The sequence below is a fragment of the Symphalangus syndactylus genome, chromosome 19 (genome assembly GCF_028878055.3).
Source record: "Symphalangus syndactylus isolate Jambi chromosome 19, NHGRI_mSymSyn1-v2.1_pri, whole genome shotgun sequence".
In the NCBI taxonomy this organism is placed as follows: domain Eukaryota; kingdom Metazoa; phylum Chordata; class Mammalia; order Primates; family Hylobatidae; genus Symphalangus; species Symphalangus syndactylus.
This window is the reverse complement of record NC_072434.2, coordinates 85,831,914-85,840,007: the sequence shown is the minus strand read 5'-3', so window position 1 is coordinate 85,840,007 and position 8,094 is coordinate 85,831,914. Positions and strand designations below refer to the sequence as shown.

General features: G+C 40.4%; 2 long non-coding RNA genes across 3 annotated transcripts in view; both read right to left on the bottom strand.

Moving 5' to 3' along the window:
• Positions 1 to 582: 582 nt before the first annotated feature.
• Positions 583 to 3,848, bottom strand: LOC134731917 (uncharacterized). Of its 2 annotated transcripts, XR_010114643.1 has the most exons (4): positions 3,256 to 3,848; positions 1,451 to 1,573; positions 1,052 to 1,195; positions 583 to 660 (listed from the first exon to the last, which is right to left on the bottom strand). It is a non-coding gene; the product is annotated as an uncharacterized lncRNA (long non-coding RNA). The 2 variants fall into 2 exon arrangements; XR_010114642.1 differs by having other exon boundaries at positions 1,052 to 1,573.
• Positions 3,849 to 4,628: 780 nt separating this feature from the next.
• LOC134731916 (uncharacterized) overlaps positions 4,629 to 8,094 on the bottom strand; it is a 43,578-nt gene continuing 40,112 nt past the window's right edge. Inside the window, exon 5 of the long non-coding RNA XR_010114640.1 lies at positions 4,629 to 4,678. This is a non-coding gene — a long non-coding RNA (uncharacterized lncRNA). The remainder of the gene's footprint in view (positions 4,679 to 8,094) is intronic.

Genomic DNA, 8,094 nt, shown 5'->3' with positions numbered 1-8,094 from the left:
GATCAAGGCATCTGTAGGATTGGTGTCTGGTGAGGACCAGCTTTCTCATGGATAGCACCTTCTTGCTGTATCCTCACATGGCTTAAGGAGCACGGCAGCTCTCTGGGGCCTTTTTAAAAATATGAGATCACTAATTCCATACATAAGAACTCCAATCTTATGACCTAACCACCTCCCAAGGCCCCACTTCCTGATACCATCACCTCGGGGGTTAGGATTTCAACATATGAATTTGGAAGGACATAAACATTCAGACCCTAGGATAGGTTGTGTCTGGCTTTGTCATAGGTTCTCGAGGAGCTCATCCATGAGTCTTCTCCAAGTCACATAGGGGAGGGTGGCTCTCTGCCTGGAACACAAAAGGACAGGGAGGATTTCTTGACCATTACTGTTTTCCACATTGTTAGCCCATAGGAAGTCAGTCACAGCAAGGTCATACACCAACTTCAAGACTGGAGAATGGCAGCTGTGGGGACCATCACTGAGCTGTTTCTTCCGCCACAATGTGTTGCCAACAACAGACTTCACAAAGAGATCATTCCCCATCAACCCATTCACGTGTCTCTTAACTGTCAGCGTTACGTCCTCCATCTGCTGTCAGTGTGCCTCCATCTGCTGTCCAGCTCACAGAGTCTTGAATCTCATGTTGTCACTGTTTCTCTGGGTCATGGAAACAGAGAGAGATTAAAGGCGGTTCGATAGGGAAAGTCAGAATGTATGGTCTTACTTATTCACTGTTCTGCCAACCAATATAATATGATATTACTAGAGATGAAACAGAAATGATTTCAGTTATAAATAATTTACTATCCTCAAAGAAGGTTAGAATTAAGTTGGTTATGTTTTCTTTCATTTAAATAGCTTGCTCTGGGAGCCTATTATGTTTCCTAGACTTACTCTGGTACTGAATTCCAGTATTCTGTAGCTCTTATTAAATACATAAATCTTGTTTATTCTAAAGCACTGCTTTATAGGAACAAACCACCTCAAGTTCTTACTCTGATTTTAAAGGACAAGAACTTTGGTGAATACTAGAATATATTGGTCTTACCTGGAAAATGCTGACATTTGTAGCAGAAAGGCCTCAGAGAGTCCACACTCAGCAACCCAGATAATGTCCAAGTTCTCTGTTTATAGAGAAGAATCTCAGGGTACTGGCCCTAGGGACATTTTCCCAGGTGTCCCTGTGATAATCCTAAGCTATGAAGAAAAGTAAGGTAGTCCCACAAGACAAAGGTTGAATTGAAATGGTTTCATACTCTAGTACTGAAAATAACTGTTTTTCAACAAACTGTAAGAAATAGTGCCTTACATTTGTCTGGAATTTATACTTTACAATATGCTTTTAAATATACCATGTCATTAAAATTCACAACAGTTTGGCAAGAAAGAAATGATAATCTCCATTTTGTTGATGAGTAATAAAAGCTATTATCTATTTCACACTTACTTCTTGCTGGGTGCCATGGTGAGCACTCATTTGATCCTTGCAACACTCTTATGACGTATGTGCTATCATTGTCCTTGTAATACATACATTGAAAGTGAGGCTCAGGAAATTTGAAGATTTTGCCTAAGGTTAGGCAATAAGTAAGTAACAGAGTAGAAATTTAAACACGTTTTTCCAACTCATAATGCTCTAAACCAGTGGTCTTCACACTATTTTGGCCACACAATTTTTAAATTATCTATGTACCACCGTATTACCATGTGCATTAACATATATACAAAAATAGACATTAAAAAAGAGAACAAGATAAAAATGCAAATAGAAATATAAGTTATTTCTTCTCAAACTCTAATAGAATATCTTCTACATCCCATAAACTTAATCTTGCTAATGACTCTTCTAAGTTATTACCCTCTATGGACTGTGCAAATGGCAACCAAATTTCAACTTGAGTTTTGGAGGGAACATTCAAACCATAGCGCTCTTCACAGTCTGAGGATGATATTACTGTTGAGAGGGGGAGGTCTTTGAAACCAGGCTTGGGATTCCAGCCAATAGCATGATATGGAATGTGATATAGAATGTGGTGGTTTGAGGCTGACCAAGAGGCAGTAGAATGGCACTGGAAAGGACCTGGAGTTATCAGAGGAGAGTGGAGGGTCTCACTGAATCATTTACTGATTGTGTGATTATGGACAAGTTGCCAAGACACAATGGGCTTTGGTGTCCTAATCTGTACCATGTTAAGAAGTGAGACCATAAAGAGGTGATTAGGCAGATCCCCTCATGAATAAATTAATGCCATTATTATGGGAGCAGGTTAATTGTCATGGGAGTGGGTTCCCCATAAATAGGTGAGTTGGCCCAATTTTCTCTCTCTTGCAAGCTTGCTTCCTGCTTCCATTCTTCTGATGCAGGATGACACTTGCCAGATGCCAGCATCATGCTCTTGGACTTCCAGCCTCCAGAACTGTGAGCCAAATACACTTTTTTTTTTAAATTACTCCGTCTGTGGTATTCTGTTATAGCAGTAGAAAATGGACTGAGACAGAGTATGAGAAATGAGTGCTCTAGCTATTGTAATTATTTGGATGAATCAGGCCCAAATCCTCTTTAATCCCAATTTTTCTTGACAGAGAACATCTGCTTTCATTGGACAATTGTTACCACCCCCCACTCACTTGATGCCATAGAGGGCTGCCTGTTTCACACAATTCAACTTAGATGTATTTTCTTTTCTCTTTCTTTCTTTTTTTTTTTTTTTTTTTTTGAGACAGCGTTTCACTCTTGTCACCCATGCTGGAATGCAATGGTGTGATCTTGGCTCACTGCAACCTCCACCTCCCGGGTTCAAGAGATTCTCCTTCCTCAGCCTCCTGAGTAGCTGGGATTACCGGTGCCTGCCACCATGCTCAGGTAATTTTTGTATTTTTAGTAGAGACAGAGTTTCACCACTTTGCCCAGGCTGGTCTTGAACTCCTGATCTCAGGTTATCTTCCTGCCTCGGCCTCCAAAGTGTTGGGATTACAGGCGTGAGCCACCACGCCCTGCCTGTTTTCTTTACTAGAGTTTGCATTTGGCTGTACTCCCATTTGGTGTCTGGACACTCTGAAATTTAATATTTATCACTTTACTTGGCGTTTGTTTTATTTTTTTCTAACTTCCAATGATTCTGTGAGTTCACTTTAGTATGAACAATACAAACTGTTGCTCTAATCATTTATAAATTCAAACAATGTGATTGTGCCAAACATTGTAATATCCTCACCATACAAGATTTATGATGTCTGGCCGTGAGTGCTTACCTGTTTTGTGGTCAAAGGTAGCACAGTAAGGTTGCCAGGATGGTGAAGTCTCCGTGTGTGGGATGAGATGGAATTGGAATCCTGGTATAGTGCTTCTCCCAGAAGGGAGTATGAGCCTCAACAAGTAATGTCTCATCACTAAGTGTCCTCAGCAAGAGTCCTCCAGGGACTACTGTGCAAACACAGAGAAGGGAAAGTGAATCCCAAAGGTACAGGACTCTGGAAAGCCACCAAGGGGAGTAATTGCTTTATTGAGCATTTCATTCTAGGGACTCAAAACCTTTACCTTTAAGAGTTATTTTAAAACTCCCCAGCCCTAGCCATTTATTTTATAAAAAGCAGTTCACTTTCACCAAATATAGTACAAGACAGATTATAACAGAAATTATGTCACCATTTCTTCCACTTTGTTTGCTTCAAAGAGAAGCCTATCAAGGACAAGGAAGTCAGTGCTGTTACAAATAATTTGATTTGATTTGGTCTTACTTATTAAGCAGACATATATGAAGCAGGCATGCATGAAATCAGCTGCATTACAACCCCAGAAGTGGTTTTGTGTTCACTGTATTGAAGTTCACACAAAGCACAGCATTTAACTCCCTGATCTCATCTATTTGAGACTGATACTGAGACTTCAGGTGGACTAGACACATCATATAAGGATAAAAATAAGTATCTGGCATCAATCTGGAATCTCTGGGTGGCTAGACTGATGCTCTCCCCATTTGGCAGCACTGCCCTCCTATAGGGCATTATGATTGGATCACTTTTGAAAGATGTGTCAGGGGTCCTTCAGTGTTGAAATCTTTAAGAGGAATGACAAAGACTAGATACCTCACTTAGCTTCTTTAAGTGATCTCTGAGGGAAGCTAGAGAAAAGGTTCTTAAAAGCTGCCACACCTCTGTAGCCCAGAAAGGAAATTTTCATATTTACTTTTTAGAGAAACCAACTCCAGTCATCTACAGTGCTTTCTTTCTTTCTGACTCTTGGAAAAATGTTATTTGCCACGTTTTAGCTCATACTGCTGGCCTAAGTGATAATGAACACAAGATAATATGTGATCTCCCTGAACAGTGTCTGAGATAGTATCCACCCTCCCTTGCTTTATTTCCCCCTGAACTTTGCAGCTGATATATTATGTCTTTATATGCCTCTGCTTGTTTTCTGTCTCCCAGTGGGATATAAGTGCTTCAACAGCAGGGCCCTGGTCTAGCTTATCAGCTGTTGTGTTCTCAGTTCATAGAACCCTGCATGGCCTGGTAATTGTTGGTTGGTTGAACAAATAAGCAAAGCAACAGACGAACAGATGAATATCTTGCATAAAGGCTAATTCTATTAAATTCTTACCAATGAGGTCTTACCAACAACATATAGCCAAGGTCATCACATGTCATTTTGCTTAGAGTTGCAGATTCCAAGAATCTTACAAAACAAAAAACAACAACATGAACAACCCTTTGTTTAAGACAATCAAAGATTGCCTTTCACAAACCAGAGCTACTATATTTGTGATCCTTCATTCACCTGAGGACATTTATTTGCATGCATATAACACTGTGTAGGCCTTTTTTAGTATTGTCAGAGTGACCCTGGGTCCACAGAATGAACTTCCCATGTTCCAGATGTCAAGGCTCCCCAGGAAGAGTCAGTTTTATCTGGATGACAGTGTGTTCAGCACAGTAGCATCCCAGGTTTTCCAGAAAGCCCTTCAGGAAAAACTATTTCCATCATGTTTTAAACAAGCACTTTTTTAGCCATGAAATGAAGACCCACCTCATGCTACTTCAAGTAATGATGTGTATATGGAGGAAGGGAGTGGTGGTTGTTGTAATAATATACACACAGGGGAGCTCAGGGATATCGGACAGCCAAGCCTGGAAAGTGGTGGTTCCGTATTGAAGGCAACTGCAACAGCAAAATGGTGAATTTGCTCAGATAGTCTCAGTGGTTTGCCACATGCCTGCTTCTCATGCATCTCTATTAGCACTCTCTCAATTATAGATCTTTACATGGATCTTGAGATAGGTGTCTTCTGTCTACCTTACAGTTTCTGCTTATTCGTTGTTTGTGTTACCACGTAACTCCAGCTCACACAGGTTTCTCATGACCCCTCCAGCCTCTACAACAGAACCTTTTCATGAAAATGCAGTGGGTCCTAGCATAACTTTGTTTCATTTTAACATTGGAAGAAAAAAATAGATTCCCATCTGGGGCCACTCTCTGTGTGGAGTTTACACATTCTCCACATGTCTGTATGAGTTTGCTCTGGATACTCGGGTTTCCTCTCACATCCCAAAGCTGTGCACGTGGAGTGAAACGGTGTGTTTATGTGGCCCCAGTGTGAGTGAGAGTGGGTGTGTGTGTGTGAGTGTACCCTGCAATGGGATGATGTCCTGTCCTGAGCTTGTTCTGGCCTTGAGTCCTGAGCTGCTGGGATGGGCTGCACAGCCACCCATGACCCTGAACTGGAATGAATGGGTTGGAAAATGAGTAGATGAGTAAACATAAATCATTCCCAAATAAAAGTGTGTAAAGTATACAATTATCATACAAAGGCACAACGATAAAGGGTGCAGCAACAAAGCACTCAGTGAGCCGCCATATGTGTGAGTGTTGGTTTTTTAAGCCACTTGGTGACTGGGGGTGCTCCTTATGATTTTAGCTGTGAAAACATTTATTCCTTGATGGAAACTACCTATGCTTGCCTTCACTCACTGATTCCAGAAATTGGGTAAATAATTATCTTACTTGTTTTTATTCTTTCTTAAATGTATGTGTAGCTCTCATTTATTTGAAGGTTTTGTATTAGAAGTATTTTCAGTCTTTTGTTAGAGGTTTGGTAATGTTTTTGTGACCAGAAATGTCATCGAAACTTAACTCTTTCTTCATATGAATTAGCCTATGGTAAAATTGGTTTCATTATCATTTTGCTTAAAGTCAGTTTCCAAGAGCCTATCTACTACATTAATTGAGGAATTACTATGTACAGACTAAAATTAAAAGGCTTAATTATTCCTCTTGAAAATAAGAAAAGAGATTTTCCTCTCTTCCTTTTTCTTTAAGCATTTACCTTAGAAAGCTTCTAGTTGTAAGTATTTTCTTCTCCCTTTGAAATGTATTTAAATCTTTTGAAGATTAGGTAGGACTTTCCTCAGCTTTGTTATCCTGGAATGTCTTTCCCAAGGACCTGGCAGCCATCTCTTTGAAATGTAAACATCGAAGGACTTAGCACCCCCATCTCCCAGTTTCTGTGTCGGGGTAGAAGTCTGACTTCAGTGAGTATCTTGCTCCAAGTTGCAAAACTGCCTCCCAATATAAGACATGAGAAGTTGGTTTCTTCCTTTGGATAAAGCCAATTAGCTAATACAGGTGGTCAACCCCATGCCTAGGTAAAGTTAGGATGAACTTTGTGTGACAGTTGATGCTGTCAAGTCCTCTTATTTGAGGACTAGTTACTGCCTACCTTGAAAACACATATGTAATGGATTGTGGCTGCTTGGCTATATAAAAATGTGAGATTTCTTTCTGTCTTTGCAATCCCCTAGTGGTGCACATTACATTCTGGTTTAATGCTATTAAATAAAATTTATGGAAGGCTGTAGGTTTGGATTGAGCTTCTGCACTGGGCCTCAACAGACCAAACCAAAATGGAGTCATTCATGCTAAGTGCCACATAATCAAACAAGAGATTCACAGCAACCAGTCAGAAAGGGCTCAGCCAACCTAAGCCAGCACTATAGGAAAGAATGAAAGTAACCTAAAGTAACCTGATGTGAACCAATCCACTTTTTTGTATTATTCTGTTTCCTTATTCTGCAAGATAGCACCTTACAAAAACCAACTGTTCCACCTTACCCAACAGAGCTTCCTCTATTTTTAGACAGGATGCTTCCTGATTCATGAATTGCTAATAAAAGCCAATTCAATCTTTAAACTAAATTTGTTGAAGTTCTGTTTTTTGCCAATACTTATTCAATAATACAAGCGCTATTTTTCCCCCCTCAACTATCTTTAGGGAGAAGATTTTTTGGTAGGGAGAAAGTTTTCTTTTTAATTATATTTTCCCAAATACCTATCACATTTATTTCCTGTGGCTACCTGACTGTTTCCTTTTTCTTCATTCAGATTCTGTGGAGAAAGACTCTTATTGGACAGCTCTCCTTTTTGAGCAAGCTTTTCAATCTATAAACTGGCTGCCAGTGGATGAAGTACCCTCTCCCTCCCCCTGTCCAATGTGTGAGGCCAGAGGTGAAGCAGGATCATCTGTACTGTACGTGGTGCTAAAGACTGCTCACTAGTAGGTATTGTGTTGTGAGCTAAGTGACTCTCTATATGATACTTTTGAACATTTATGGAAAAATAAGGAATATAATGATGCCAGTTGGTTGCTCCTAATGTTACTGGATATGTGGTAGAAAAAAAAGAAATGAGTTCAGTTCAGGGAGTTGAATTCCCAGGTGAAGAATCACAAATGACCTAAGAGCTTCCAGGTGTGCCCCGAAGGACAACCTTATCTCCAATAGTTACAGGGCTGAAAATGCTGAAAGCTGAATGCAGAAACTCATCTGATGATTCACTAAATTACAGCACAAGTTGAAATCCCAGTCTCCCAGGGTGTCTACTGTTAAAGTGAGGGCATTGATTGGGAAAGAATGGGATCCTGTAATTTGAGATAGGGCCATGTGGGAAGACCCTGATGAACCTGGAGATACTGAGCCCCTAAATTCTGATGAATCTTCTTTGCCAGAGGGAAATATCTCCCCAGCCCCAGTAGAAGAGGCCTCCCCAGCCCTACTGACAGCAGCCTCCCCAGTGTCAGTAGTATTGGCCTGTCTACC